The sequence below is a fragment of the Bactrocera tryoni genome, chromosome 4 (assembly GCF_016617805.1).
Source record: "Bactrocera tryoni isolate S06 chromosome 4, CSIRO_BtryS06_freeze2, whole genome shotgun sequence".
Taxonomy (NCBI): domain Eukaryota; kingdom Metazoa; phylum Arthropoda; class Insecta; order Diptera; family Tephritidae; genus Bactrocera; species Bactrocera tryoni.
In genome coordinates this window covers 202,555-219,243 of record NC_052502.1, presented here as the reverse complement: position 1 = coordinate 219,243, position 16,689 = coordinate 202,555, and the positions used below count along the sequence as shown (strand labels likewise).

Genomic DNA, 16,689 nt, shown 5'->3' with positions numbered 1-16,689 from the left:
TTAAAATAAAGCAAATGTCACCGCAGCAGCGTCGCTGCCAGCATGAGAGACCACGTGGACACCGATGATGTGCTCAAGCCAGAAATATCAGCAGCGCTGCCTCCGCATCCGCGCTGTTCGCATCTGCGCCTTCCGCCTAAGCTCATTTCTCGGCTACTCGGCTGGTACTTGGCTTTTTTCCTCAGTCACAGCGGAGATTTAGCTCAGTTTAGAACGTGGGCTTAAAAGAGACGGTTCACCACTTGTCGGCAGAAATGAGCAGTGCGGAAATACGAAAATAAAAAAAATTTAAGCGGGAGCCAATTATATAAATTTGTACTGCAAAGTTTTGCGCGGTTAAGAGGTGCTCTAGTGGTTCGTGTCCAAGTGTGAAGTGTGTTCAAACTTAAATTCCCATTTTTTTAATTATTGAAATTCTGTGTGAATTGTGAGATGTGATTTGCAGACTTCTTGGCAAGTCGTTGTCAATCGCACTGTTTATAGTAAAGGTGAACAAAAGTAACCTTCAGCAGGACAACAAACGCTTGCCAGATGGAATTGTTAGCAGAAATGCGATAAAATATATATAAAACGCCGAGGCCAGTGACTATCCCAAGGTGGTTAAGTGGAAATAAAAGATAAGTAGTGTCGGTAAAACATCGAACCCAAATAGGCTCAGTGCGAGACAGAGTAGACATCTTGATAGCGTTCAGGCATACATTTTTACTGAACAAATAAAGACGACGTGATTGCTTGTGTGTTAATGCGGTTATTATTCTGGCGTGTTATATCGCGCTTCTTCTAGATAACAAATTTCAAACCGCAGGGCGCATCAATTTTAATTAAACGCCTAGGCGCGTCCCTTAACAACCGTCCGTGCTTTTTGCGCCTCACCTCACGGTTTGCGTCTTAAAACCTGCGTCATCATCAGCAATATCCGTTGAGACAGTGAAAACCAGAACAAGGATCCGGAGCGTGCCTCTGGGAGAACACCGAAATCACCGATACCATAAAATTTCGAAACGTACGTACCAAAGTCATTACTTCTAAATTATTTCGGGCTTATGAAATATTTGAATGTGCTTACATTTTATTTTGTTGTTGGAGCAAACTTGAGGTTAAGGAGGCATTTTAGTGATTATACTTCCTGATTATTATTTTTGATCCTTTGTGAGGTTCTGCATTTTGCGTTTTACCGTTACATTTTTCTTACTAAAAATAAGTTTGTGTTTTATTTGTTGTGTTTCCTCAAAAGGTGCAAGCGCAGATCTTTTCTTGGTCATTCTTTCACCAGTGGCTGCTCACAACAATCGGGCTTGTGGCCGTGAAAGGGGGAATAATGTGCAATGTAGCTTTTGAATATTTTCCTTTCCGCCTCTGATTCACCACCGGCGCGAGGGCTAATGCTACCGGAATATTCGTTGCACAGTGTTGCATTCCTTTTTGGGCTTTCGTTTTCATTTCAATGCTAAACCGCAATCTGACTGGCTTTTGACGAAATGCTTTCATCTTTCCGCTTTTGATGAACATTCCTCTATTGTGGCAGTAGTATTACTCATAAGACACTTTAAAAGTGTTTATATTGTAAATACAAATTGGCTGTGTTCGTTGATCTGTGTAAGTCTTCCTCTGATCTTTCTCAAGAAGTTACTCATACGCCAAGGTGGTTTCCAGTTGCAACTTGCTTGTTAGGTAAAGTGGACTTGCGATGTTTGTGGTATTTAAAATCATTCACTCGCAATCAAATCAAGATTTGAATATAGAAAAAAGCTCAATTTAATAATGGTTTCAATTTATTATGAAATAGTAATAATTTATGTCAACCATTATGAGTGAAATATAGTACAGTCAACAATATATGATACATTTTAGAAAAGCCAAAGAATTAGTCAAATAATTTTTTAGGCTTATTCTTATTATTTTCAACTTATCAACGGGTACTTAGAGAACGCATTTATAACTCTGAATAAGAACTATTTCCTCCAGTCTAAAATATAAACTTTAGTTTTATTAAAAAAATAAATTATGTACTATAATTCACTTTTCCTTAAATTGGATGGCAACATTTCACTTTCATTTCGTTGTCTTATAACAGATCACAGTTTGTGTATATTAACTATTTATTTTGTATAATAGCTTATGAATGCTGTCACCCGATAACTGACTAATGATTATTCAAATTACATAAATATTTGATACAATCAAATCTCAACAATCTGCTCTGCCCAAGGCTAGTCATTATTAATACTTGTTTGGTCAAACTCGTATTTGTATGCCAATAGTCATTGTTTTTGTTTTCGTCCATTTGACCGACCAAAAATTGCCAAATGCTTAACAAGTGAAAGGCAGCAAAACGTTTCGTGAATATCTAATTCGATAGTGAAATATTTTGTGTGAGCGAGTGCCGTACACATATCTTCATGAATGGGCCGAGAGGGAAATCTCAGTTCCATTTGTGCATAATATGATATTTTGAGAATCTAAGCCTACAGTTGCTTTCTCATTTTCCCTTTAAGAGCAAATAAAATATCAATGTTAATGAAATGGTAAGAAATATAATCATAAACTATTTACGTATTGGGTGTACATGTGTGTAGATGTATGAAAGTATAGTATGAGCCTGCGGATGGGCCGTGATTTGACCACAAATATTATGTTGCTTTTGATATTAATTTAATGTGGCATGCCTCATTGAACTTGTAATAGTATGTTGATAATTGTCTACTTGACCCAAGCATAGAGTATAGCGAATAACAAGCTTTCCGATAGAGACGAAATATAATGTGGCTTATGTAAAGCAGCTTATAAATAATAAATAAATATTAAAAGCCTGGCATAAAGCTTAAAAAGTTAATTATTGAATAATAATATACATTTACAATGTTAATGGCACTCCACTCGAGCAAAATTTACGACAATGTTCACAACCTCTCACCACTGCCATACCTACACCCACTAATTTGAACGTCGTTGTAAAGTTTTTTAAATTAATTCCTGGCCTGTTCCTCCCACTGCTTAGAATGACTCTGCTTCCTAGACGCTCATCAATTTTTCGTTCCTGGAAAGCAGAAAAACATTTCATAAATTGAAAAAGTACGAGGTGAGAAGTCTGCCTTGAGTCTTGAGCATGTGACATAAGGAACCGTAATTGCGTAAGGTGTGCTAAGAGGGCGAAGTGGAAGACTTTTAATTTTTCTTAATTGGAGGGTGAATAATATTTTGGCTTTTTCTGTTGATTGCTAGATTTACTTTTTTGTAAATTCTACATTAATTTTTAATTTTTACAGAATTCTTAAATGTAGTAGTGTCGTTCGAAATACCGTTTATTTTTTAAATGTCTTGTTAAATTTATTTATTTTAAATTATAAAATATTTTAGATTGTGCCAAAAAACGTCTTTCAGGCAACCATAAAATGACTGTCCGCTCTCGTCGATGCACGTTCCTTATTATCTTCGTCCTTATGTTCTAATGTTGGTCAAGTTAGCAGTGTCGCATTTAATAGTAGTAAATGTTAAAAGTTATGTCCACTTCTAGTCGTCTCTACGTCTGTCGACCCACAATATATTTTTAATTTTTTATTCGAACTCTGTACTCCTGAGGGTCCGCGAAGAACATCATTTTTTATCATCCTTGTGAGTTGTTTTCCAGCTGCGTACGCGACCTTCAGACGTCTCTGTTATTTCCGTTTTATTTCAAATTTTTGCCAAGTTTCTTCACGCCATCCTCGAGTTCTTCAATCCAGTCTGATCGCGGTCTTTCCCTTTATTAATGGTGAATGTTGAGGTTTATACAATTTTCTTCTGTGCTCACTTGTTGTCAAATGATGCTGCCATCTTTGTCTAACATATAACATTTTTGCCTTTTATAAATCGATTAAACCCTCTATTTCAATAAGTATCTTCCTGGAACATGACTAATTTGACAACGGAATGTTTTGAAATTTTCACACTCCCGCCGCAAGTGCAAACTTAAAGTAGGTATGTTTGAGAATAAAAATTATTTCAATGCCGTGAATATACGCATATAATATCATATAAATATTTAAAAATCACGCAAAAGTGACGCTTTGGGATGCCGATGGAATAATCTCATTAAAATGGTCGCAGTTCGACATAGGCACTTCGCACATGCCATCATTCCCACAAAGCAAACAGAGCATTGGTTCGAGTTAATTAACTGTAGATTTCTGTGGCTCGCATGCGAGAGGATTATCAAAGCACGACATTAATGATGCGCATGCAAATAAATGAGCTTTTCATGTATTATATACGAATTTACAGTTCCACCCAACCAATGGAAATCCCAACTGAAACAGCATTAATTTCACTTTTTTCTTTTGGAAAATTGTGCCTATGCAAGAATTACTATTTTCGGAGTGTAAAGGTGACAAGGGTAAAACAATGATTGATCGCTCTCCTCCCTTCGTACAATAAAGAATTTTATACAAAATTTAGCTTTTAAATAAATCATTAAGGTTCTTTTTTATTCAAACTCTGTGACGTATTAGAGTATAAATAATGGAAGACACTGTTACAGCGTCAGCTCTTTCTTATGGGAACGATTCATCAACTCTATCAAAGGACAACTTATTCAGTTTTTTGCTCGTATTTCTGATGGAAGCACATGGTCACATGTTTCGTAAGTGATTGATTAATGGTTTAAGCCGCAACGATCAAGGTGTTAAATTTCAATTATACTCAGTAACCGAATCAAAATGTTGGGTTGTTCTTAAATATTTCTGTAAATGTGAAACTATCAGTTTAAATTCAAGAATTAAATAGTTCGAAGAAACCGAGACCCCAGTGCAATGAAACGGAAAGAAAAACAACAATAAGGACAGACAACATTATTTACTTTTTGCAGCAGTAGGACAAATATGTCATTGCAAATGAAAGAGGAGTGAAAACAACAAACTACACACACATACACAGCCTCTATATTGAGGTCACAAGCAGCCTGTGAGCATTGGCATACAACTGCAACAAAAACAAGCACAGCGTTTACAATTAGAACGGCGGATAAAATAAACCAATGACATGAACATGAAAACACCATTGGCAATGACTTGAAACTAAGAAAAAATGAGCATTGACGTACATACATTCATATTCTAACCTTTTTTGGCAGGCCCACAACTGTATGTTCCCAATGTCGCGACAAACTAGCATACACTCACGTGAATTCTTGTTTGATGTACGATTACATGCGTAGAGCTTGTTGTTGCATGGCATTGCGGCAGTCAACCACAGTACAAAAATAAGAGCAAAATTTTCAAACAAACAAAAGAAAATCAACCAAGTGAACGCAAATGCGAAGCACTAAACAACAACAATAACTAAAGACGCAAGTTCATCGAAGCTCACACAGATACTCTGTATCAATTAAGGGCGCCTCTTCGCACAAGATGCCCCAATGCCCAGAGCCCCAGTGCCTCCATCAGAAATATAACCACAAAACCTAAGACAGCGATAGTAGCGCCTGCTGCGTCTTAGTTCACTTCCGATCCACTTGGGACGACTCGCCTAAGCATATTGAATCGCCTCGTTAAACCCCCCTTCGCTCAGTAGATGCTCAGATATTTTTGCATACAACATACATCCTTGACATTTTCCAATACAATTGGGATACTTGCGCAAATGAGATTATGTGATGTGTATTTATTCATTCATTTTATATGGATTCTTATGTAAGTATGTGATCGAGCAACATTAATATGGAAATGTTCATATTTACCTTAAAATGGGGTTTTCGTGGGTATTACAATTTATGACAATGTGCACTCCATATTTATGTGTTGGATTTGGTGCAGGCAGGCCATCAATTTTTAATGGCTGAGCTTCTGGTTTTATCTTTTTTGATGAAGATTCGTACAAGTCCCTCTATCTTTGGGCCAACACAGATTTGATTGCTCTGTCATGGTGACTCGAAGAAAAGCCGACCTACTTTGTTACGCTTCGTGACATAGGGTAGATATTCGTTAATTGTAAAAGTTAGTTATGACAAATAAAAGACACGGCATAGAAACATTTAATTTATTAAAATAATTTGCTAAATATGTCCCTACCAAGTTTATAGTAGAATTATGTCTGAGATGTCAAATTTGAAAATAGGTAAAAACAAATTCCAGCCTAATTGGTTCTGATTTGCAAACTATAAACAATCAGCAGTCTTCTATAAATAAGCCTTATTCTAAGCATCAGAAGTTACTCAAAATGTTTAACAAATTATTAAATCCGAAATGCCCTTTTTCTATCAATTTCCTGCAAAATTTTGACATCCTTTAAGTACTCCTCAAATGCTGCTTAATATCATGTCATGTGACCGGTTTTGTTGCTGTTATTACGGGTTAGTTTTGTAAACCAAGTGACCGAAGTCAAGCGTCAGCAAAATTTGTGCACCATCAGCTCTTACAACCCGAAACGAAATTATCACAGGTCGACTGCGGCCGGCTCATTGAATTCTGCTTCACAGGTCGGGCTGTCAGTCACAGTGATCGGCTTCCAACCTGGTAAATTTGTTTACCTTACGCACTCAATTGGAAAAGTTCATTGCACAAATTTGCTCAACAAATTTTTAAAGAGATATCCAGCAACAATAAGATTTTCATGATTACTAAAGAGAAAAACTGGAAAAATGCAGAGAATATAATTATAACAGCCAAAAAAGTACCCGCTTATTTCACAAAATATTCGACAAGATAATATAAATAACGTCGTGTCCCTTGCTGATCTTCAATACTTTTACTGAGGCCGTTTTCTAACTCCTAAATCTCCACGATACTAAGTAAGCTGAAAATAATGTAAACTATTAACCTCTACCAACAATTAAACACTTTTAAGATTAATTGGACACACTTAAGGGGTATAATTTCTCATTTTGCTTCTAGCAGATGACACACTTATCCAAATGCTGTGTCCGCACATTTTCTTGACAGACAAGCTGGTTTCGCGTATCATCTGGCAAAACTAAACGAAGTTTAATGGTCTACTTTGATATAACTGTATTGTATAACTTAGAACAAAAGAGTTAACCGCATTCAAGGCACCTACTCCCACATTGTCTCGATAACTCCAGCAACAATATTTACTTCATCCGCATCCTTAAGTTCCAAGCCAAAGATGATAAATTGCTTCCGGCAGAAGGAAATCGCTTGTTTTACAATTGATAAAATATTAATTTTTGTGTGTTTGAAATGTGAGCATTTTTTAAACGCATAACAAATGGTGACTTCACTCTGCTGGGGTCTAAGCGAGAGATGTGTGCTTCCGATATGCATGAAAAAAATATTGAATGTAAGAAAACATTCTGAGCTTTTTTCAACCAGATAAGCATATTCTCCTAAAGTACTTAAGTCATATTAACAAGTAAATTGAATGTAATAACTAAATGAACCCTTGAACAGGATTAATAAATGACCGCTAATCTACGTTTTTCTGAAAATATAGGTAGCTTGAAACATTTCAACTGATTACAAAAGTTCAATTACTTAGATAAAACTAAATGAAGCAGACGACGAACCGCCACGTGCACAGAAGACCAACTTAAAAATTTTTTATATTTATAATATAATATAACTTTCTTCTATCTAAAAAATAAGTACAGTTCTTGTAACTGTCATCTTCCTAAATAAATGCAAATATTTAATTTCAAACGTTGAAGAAAAAATCACGTTATTCATTCTTCTAAGAATTTTGTTTTGCTATATGTAGGTGAATAGGTGAAACTTACTTCATCTTCTATTGAGGACACCTTTTAATTTGTTGAATAAATATTAATTTATCGCTTACAAAAACTAGATTTTCTTAAAATAGCCAACCAACTGTGGTATTCGAAGAGCTCTTTTAATTCACCTCAGCAAATCACAAACCACAAATGTTCAACAAAGTAAATATTTAGGTTTCACATTCACATAAAACATTTTCTTATTTGTTCTCAAAAGCTAAGTGAGCTGTCTGCGTTTAAAACCGAGAGGGAATGAGAGGTGTTAACAGAGAAAACAACAGCGAAACTACAACGCTTCTGAAAGCCGGCAACACTATAAAGTTTATTGGCACAAAAAATCAAAATAGTAGAAAAACCACAAACACCGATATGCGAATGTTAAATGCCAAGGCAAAGAGAGTTTAAAAATGCGAAACCGAAGTGGTCAACAATCATAACAAATTAAAAATAATTTAAATTAAGCGAGAATTCAGAATTCTCAAATTACAAAAAGTGGCACTTACACAACTATTTTCCAAAACACGACAACATAAGAAAAAAACTTATTTAAAATTTAATAAAATAATATAAACTGAATTTAAAACAAGAATTCCATTTTTTATTACACAAAGTAAAGCAGCACTTGGTACGAAATCAATGACAAAGGGACAGGGTTATTTGTCAGTTTTATGTGATTCTGTTTTTATGAACTTCAGGTAATGGCTGTGAGATAACAAAATGAACGAAGGCTTAGTGTGGAACGTCAAAAATCCAGTTAAGCAGAGGGATTGCTGAAACAAGCTATTGTCTCACAAACTAATTCCATTATCAACAGTTATCAGGTTTTTGAGCAGTGTGATGTGAATGAACGTGTAAGGCCTTAAAGCCTCTCACACATTCACCTCTGAGGTATTGGAAGGCAGCAAAAGGGGCAGTTATTTCTAAAGTAATATTTTAAACATGTGTATGTGTAGTGGAGTTAAGAGACTCAGAATACAATTCCTCACATTCGAATGTATATTTAGTGGGATGAAGAAGTGACGAACACCGTTGATAATTTGTGTAAAAAATAAAAGCTCAACGTGAGGCATTGATTTCGGTATTTCTAACAGTAGTGCCGTGTTAGTTCATTGGTCGCGGTTTTGCCGCGCATCGTCTCGAAATGTTGTACCTGTAGGCAAATACCGGAAGAGTAGAATATACGACTCAATAAAAATATATTTGTAACTAGTCCTCAGAACAAATGGTTGCTGGAATGGTGAAATACCAGGCATTTGATGTCATTTGCACATTGAAGCTTAGCCAAGTAAGTAGAGCGAAGCTTTGTTATTGTTAGGAACGCGAGTTTTTTCAAGTTTGCGCAAATATTCATTGGAAGCGTTTGAATAGCAATTTGCATACGGCATATTTCTACCAGTTGAAAATAGAGTCTGTCCGTTACGAAAACAAAACGACACTGAAGCCCTAAAGAGCATAAATGAGATGGCAGCGTCGGGGAGTATAATTTATTCGATTATGCCGAGCCACCACTTTATGGATGGTCTGCACACTAGGAACTATCAAATCAGCGCAGGTGCTTTTGAATTAATTTATTCAGAAGAAGGACACAGGCTAGCATAAACAATGCAACACAATGCAAAAGTCCCATTGAGAACCACAAAGTAATTTCGAAGTAACCACATTAGTTAATAGCGAAATCTGAACTGGTGTGAGAACATCGACAAGGATAGTGGTAAACACTAACAGTAATACACTACTGAGAAGAGAGTTTTATGAAAATTGGAAAATTTTGACTCAACTCGTGAGTTTGATGCACGAAAGCCGAAGTCTGCCAAACCTAACAAATAATTAAGCCATCGCCAATATGGCAAGGTCTGTCGCAAAAGAAAGAGAAGTTTTTAAATATAACCGTTATTGGTGGCGCCACCTATTGGTGGGTATATGAAATAAAAAGTTTTAATCTCTTGTTGACATTTCGTAAAAATTTTAAGACAATTGGATAACTACAATCGATTTTATCGATCTAAAAGTGACAGCAGCTTTTGGTCATCGGTCGTAAAATGCAAAGAGCAAATATTAAATTTTGTTTTAAACCTGGAAAAACGTTTACTGAAACATTTCAAATGATGAAAAAAGTTTATGGTGATCAGTGCCTATCTCGTAATAATGTACATGAGTGATTTAAGCGATTCCAAGAAGGTCGTGAGGACCTCTGTGACGATCAGAAGTCGGTTGTCTTCAGAAGTCAAAAATAAAGAAAATGCTGATTTGTTTTTACGATTTCGAGGGTATTGTACACCGAGAGTTCGTCCCACCTGGCCAAACGATTAATGCTGGGTTTTACCTTGCTGTTATGAAGCGTCTTTTATCATGCATTCGTCGTGCTCGACCACAATACCGCGAGGCAGGGTCCTGGCGCCTGTTGCACGATAATGCGCCGTGTCAGCGGTCGACGCTTGTCACTGATTTTTTGACAAAAAACTCCATATTAACCATTAATCTCTCACCCTATGCGCCTGATTTGGCACCCTGTGATTTTTACCTATTTGGAAAACTTCATTTGCCCATGAAAGGACACTGGTTTCAGGACATTTCAGCTATCCAAAAGGCGACGACCGATACGCCAACGCTTTTGCTTATTCGTTTTAAGTTGTTGTCTTTGGAAAATGTTGTGGCCTGTTTGTAGCAGCTTTAACACTTTAGCATTGCTTGTGAAGCTTGTGTGAATTAGGAAAAGTCTATGTATATTGATTTTCAGCTGCTAAGCTTTGATTCTTAGATCTTTATAATCAGCTCCTTTGTGCAGTCAACCCTTTGGCTGAAACTTCGCTTTGCGTTTCGTGTGATTTTTATCCTTAATTTAAGCTTTAATTATTCACTAGTTTCATGAATTCAAATTTCATAAAACCAATATGAGTTAAATCTCTTGAAGAAGATATGGAGTTTAACTAAAATTTGAACATACCCATTAAATATTATGTTAATCTATTCGCAATATAATTTAAAAATGAAAAACAATTTAACATTATTTTGTTCCTTAGAATAAATATATTCACTTTCAGTTTCATTGCCCTCACCACAAAGCCTACACTAATCGCATTGTCTTATGCAAATGTTACAAAATGAACCGCAGAAAGTTGAGTGCAAATCGTGCTAAGCTCAACCAAGAGTCCACCTGGGAGGGACCATAGGTCATTCAACCGTTTTGGCACGTAAGCCAAACAAGTGAGAAGGACCAATTGCATTTGGCAATCAATTTCTTAAGAAAAATATTAATTTTTGAATATTAAAATTTGATTATAAGATTATACTTTTGAATTTTTTTTAACTGTCTGTCCAAATCTATAAAAATAATATAAAGAAATGCATTGTGCAAGAATTTAATAGACTTTGACCATTTCCTGAGCTCAGTGCTGCTTAAATTCAACAAACTTTTGATATTTATATGTATGTATGAATCAATGAAGATGAGTTGAGCAGAGACGTTGTTGAATAGTGAATTTCTATTTGGACAATGACTAAAGTATATATATATATATAAATATGGTTCAACCGTCTGCTTATTCCCTGTGGCCGGTGGTGGACTGCTGTTTGTCATTTTGACTTGGAATTTGATAAATTTTTTGCCAAAAACGGTCAATTAAACAATCGATCTACCCTCCGTTTGGGTTTGCTCCCATGGCGTTTATATCGAAATTGCCCATCTCTGTAATTAAGCTTGGCAGTTGTTGGAAATTTCATTTCATTCCATTTCGTAATAACTTTTGTTGCCTGAGCGGCCGTCAATTAAAAGGTCAATGGAAAACTGGAGATTGATGGCGCTGCAGTTGCAACACCGGCGAAGGGGGAATCAGAATGGAAACAAGTGGTAAAATATTTGTAAACCTTCAGAAATGGAATTAACATCCGACAGAACAGATAAATTCGAAAAGCCAAAATATATGTATGTATGTATATGCCGATGAGGGGGTAGCAGACAACTTAATAGTGATAACTGGACTTAAAACAGTTGTCAGGCTCATCGTGAAATAAAATAAAAGCCCTTTCTTTCATTTACTAACTGGCAACTGTCCTATAACACTAACAAAAATTTTTAGTCGCAAAATAAAGCAGTCAACCTGCGGTAAAATATCAATATTTGGCGACATGTTGCCAATTTGCTTTCATGTTACAAGAATTTTACTTTCAAATTTAAGAAAGTGTTTAATAACTACCGCAGAATCTAATGCCAATTTTGTCTCCTTTTTCATTATTCATTAAAACTCGTCGGAAAGGAAAACTTATCGGGTGCTTAAGAGAAACCCATTGAAAGTTACATCTAAAATCAATCAAAACAAAAATTCGTAAAGTAAAATTAAATACTAAAAAAGACGTAGAACTACCGAATGCATTCCCTAGCAAAGCGAATCGCACCGAAAGTTATTGACAAAGGAGAGTCACAAAGCAAAGCAAAACTGACTAAAAATTGTATATAAAAATATTATTTCAAGCAAAAAATGTGCCATCTATGCCTTAAAAAACAAAAACGTAGAAACAAAAAAATTCAAGCATTGCTATAAAAGAAAACTAAATGACAGAACAGCAATAATAACAAGCAAAGGGGACGACAGCAATACAATTCCTTTGTCCCAAAAATAAACGCAACGGCGAAGCAGGAAGCAGACACCAATATGAAGTGGAGCAAACCATCAGGAAGGATTATGCAAACCAAAATTGCAAAAAAGAATACATAGAACCATTTTTTATCCTTTTCTGATAGTTGGCAAGGAAGATGTCACAGAATGAAGGTACATCCTTTGTATCTTCCCATACAACAAGCAAGCCCACTTAAGTTTCACAACCCACGCTGATGACGCCTGGCGACATGTCGACTGAGAAGATTTGGGTTAAAGCAATTTATCGCAAAATTTTAGAAATAAGGACATACATTTATGCTGTAAACATGTATTTTGTATACATGTGTGCAACTTTAAAAGAAATGACAATTGAAAACAAGGAAAATTTAAATAAACATGCGAATCATTTTGTAAAAATTCATTTTCAAACGAATATATACTCCATGAGCAAAAAATAGTAGGACTTTGTTCATAATTTTAAAATTCTTAATTTAAACTTCAAAATCTATGACGTCCCCCTCAAAGTAATCCTTCTTGCCCCAAAGTATTTTCCAATCCTCGAAACAATTCTTAAATTTCTGGAATTGCCAATTGACTGAGAAGTATCACGGAGCTAAATTAGACTATTTGGTGGTTTGTTGAAGATTTGGAAAAAAAAATTTACATTATCGTGGTGCAAAAACCAAGAGTTGTCAGCCGTTAATTGGCGCTCTTTTTACAAATAGACTCAAATAGTATTCCTTATTCACAGTTTGGCCGGTCAGAAGGAATTGGGACTTCATATTTGACCTGCTTTGACGTGTTTTTTCGGCTTCGGCTCATCTTTGTCACGATATTTGGCCGATTGATCATCTGTTGCCGGGTCGTAAGCATAGATTCATGACTCATCACCAGTAATAATCAATTTCATGACATCCTGCTAGTCAGAAAGCATTGTTTCACGGACTTTAAGGCGACGCTGTTTTTCAAAAAAATTTAGTTATTGTGAAAACAATCGTTCTTTGAGTTTTCTTGGATCCAAATTAGCTGCCAAAATGGCCAACTAATTCTTCCGATATTCCAATGATGACAGTAAGATCTTTGCTTGTCAATCGTCGATTCTCAAGCACAAATTTTGATTAATTTGTAGCAATCAGAAACACTTGCTCGAGACAAACAATTATCGCCTAAGGTCTTTTCCAACATTCTCAACTTTTCAGCATGAAAAATTTGTTGTCGCGTACAAAATTTAATTGAACTTCTTTCTTGAATAATTATCAATCTTCATAAAAACCGCCGAATGCACTTTATGTATTTCAGAAAGATACTCGTAAGCGTATAAAAAACACCAATGATTATTTTGATGTAAAATTTGGCACAATTGTCATTCCAGCCTAGAAAAAAATATTTCGACGATTGGGTTTTTATTCTCGATTTCTATATTTTACTTTTTCTTAAACGCGGAGATGAGATATTTCGTTTCCGCAATTTTCAGCTCCGTTGATGCCAACGTCTTGTTATGCTGTGCCTTGAGTTGCATAACAACGTTAAGCACTTTTCTGCTTCGCAGAAGTTTCATGTAAATTGAATTATTTTAGTCTATAAATGCCGACAGAGCCGAAATGCCTGCCAATGACAAGGTGTTGAGCAATCCAAAGCTGCCTTGTCGGGGTTGCGAGAACTCAAACCTTTTTCTTTCTTCTTTAGCTCCATTTGATAGGCTGCGTACCCGAAGAAATTGTTTTCATTTAACTTCTGTTGGCTGTCAACTTCATTTTTTTACTATCTTTTGGCTACAAAAGTTAACATACTATGTATATTATATTGCATATAAATTTCTTAAGACTTGACGACAGTTTAATTTCAAATTCATCACGCGAAGTTGAAATATAAGCTCCACAACAATATGAAACGAAAAGCCTTGTAGTTCAATAACTAACATACTAAACAAAATTATTTTGTATTAAAAATGTATACATTATTCAATAAAAAATATGGCACTATGAATATCGAAAACATAATAAATCCTGTGATATGGCCACTTTTTGCATCGACTCTGTCGCTTTTGTTCTTAAATCCCTCGGCTCTTGACGTTTCTTGCTTTGCTTAACTTTCTGGTTGTTCTTCGCCCCAGAGTCAAGCAATTAAGATGAATATCTAAAATTAAAGTCACCAGGAGTAAAGCCTCAGAGACTAATGACAGACACTGAGGTCCGCCCGAGAAAGAAAAATAAACAAAGTAGCAAACAAACAGAATTAGGAGAGTGTTTGTTTAGGTCAATGAAGCAGAAGTTAATACATGTATTTATAGTAGTTATTTGAGTGGGTGTTTGTGGGCGAGGTAAATTTATCTGTCATACATTTATTTCCACTAATGCGAACTTAGCACTGGAACGAATTAGCTATGTGGGGCAAATTTTGCGAAAGGACAAATGGCTACATTTTATGTTCTACATTAACTCAAATCTCCCTTGTGGATTTTATTTTTAAAATTATCACTTTTTTGTTTTCTTTTTAAAATGCTTTGCTGTCTCCTCTGTAATTGCAGAGTATGCCCGTGTGTTCATGAATGTATGTGTTTTGGTGTAATTTATGGCCCGCTGGGGATTTATTTTTGGTTTGATCACAAAGCAAAGCGCAGCAGTGTTAAGCGAAGCAATCTTCAGTAATTTCCACAGTCACCAAATTGCTATTTTGCTTTCATTTATTTCTCTCTTTCGTAGAATAATGTGGGTCGATACAAGCGAAGGATTCTATTATGGATTTTTATAAGCAACCAGCTGAATTTATTATCGAGATATTTCCAATATTCCTTAATGAGCTCTATTAGGTATTTAATTTGAAGTGTTCTATGACGAAATTTGTCTCAATTTTGAAAAAAAAACTTACCAAATGTTTCAGCTAAAGTTACATTGCATTGCCGTTTTTAGTTACTTTACCAACAAAACCAATGTTTAATTTAATGAAGCGATTAGTAGTTTGCTACAATAATGTTCTCCCATTTTTACAATGTCCAACTTCAGCCATCGTTAATACGCCAAGCATTCAACCCAATTCACTCTGCTTTCATTCAACACCTTCCAGACCTGCTGATATAATCTTGGGTGTGGCATAACATCTGTTTTCCTCTGCTTCTTTTGTCCCTTCTTGATGACCGTTACATAAATTAAGCTCTTATCTTTGGCATCTTATCGTCCAAAAATTTACCTAAGACTGATGTCACTAATTGAATTTCACTAGAGCTTTAAGTAGCTAGAGCTAATAGAGCCTAATGGATTACCGCTTAAAAAGTACAATATTTAGTTTTAGTATTCGTTTTGAATCATTCTAGCCTCTATTTCAATTGCCTTTAATTTATGGTTATAATATTGTAAGCTGCATCTGCATATCTATAAAGAGTTCAATGGTTAATTTTAAGAGGCACTTTAAACTAGTATCTACTTCCTGTCTTCTGTGTGCTCTTCAATCTAGCAGTCTTCTAATAAATCTGCAATCATAGCTTACAGCGAATTAAAGCTCTTCGGCAATGCTACATGTTCTTCCAATGTGGACAGTTCTTCACTATTTTTTTTGAGTTTTTGAAAAAAGACTTTTTGGTTTTGGAACGATTTACACTTTTATAACATGTCATATTCATCTATAACCAATCTTTTGTCAGTAATTTTAGAGTTCCTGGTTAACAATTTTCGACAAAAGATTTTAAGAGACACTTTAAACGAGTATCTACTTCCTGTCTTCTGTGTGCTCTTCAATCTAGCAGTCTCCTAATAAATCTGCAATCATAGTTTACAGCGAATTAAAGCTCTTCGGCAATGCTACATGTTCTTCCAATGTGGACAGTTCTTCACTATTTTTTTGAGTTTTTGAAAAAAGACTTTTTGGTTTTGGAACGACTTACACTTTTATAACATGTCATATTCATCTATAACCAATCTTTTGTCAGTAATTTTAGAGTTCCTGGTTAACAAATTTTCGTTACCGGCACATTAAATAACAATAAAGGAAACAACTAACTTAACAGCTTAAGCACTCAACTGCTGACATCCACACATACCCTAAATCTTCTGGCATAACTTTTGTGAGCTTATCGAATTTCCAAATCGATATCCTCCTGACATCATATTCCAGTTCTTTGTTGACCTGTAAAGCAGCGAAGAGGTGAGCATATAAAAATGCTCCTGCAAATAGTAGTACCGTTATCACACTAACCTTGTTGCCAAAGTAAAGCCAATCGCAGCATATTTGGGGCAGACAAATTCCATTTTGCAACACAATAACTGAGAATAATGGTGAAGGCGACTTTGTGAGAAGCGCATATAGCCACACTTTTACAAGGAAGCAAAGAGGAAAATTGACGGTTAGAGAAAGGTGACAGCAGGTGAGAAAAAAGCAAACAAAAGTGATAAATTCAAT

The 16,689-nt window shown here is 35.5% G+C and overlaps 1 long non-coding RNA gene across 5 annotated transcripts in view; it reads left to right on the top strand.

Annotated features, from left to right (window-relative positions):
• The first annotated feature begins 203 nt into the window (after positions 1–203).
• LOC120775657 overlaps positions 204–16,689 on the top strand; it is a 37,964-nt gene continuing 21,478 nt past the window's right edge. Inside the window, exons 1-3 of one of the 5 annotated variants that reach the window (XR_005705350.1) lie at positions 204–1,003; positions 16,220–16,434; positions 16,504–16,654. This is a non-coding gene — a long non-coding RNA (uncharacterized LOC120775657). Of the gene's footprint in view, positions 1,004–16,219; positions 16,655–16,689 lie in introns of all 5 variants that reach the window. The other 4 variants (XR_005705349.1, XR_005705348.1, XR_005705346.1 and 1 more) reach the window with 4 other exon arrangements.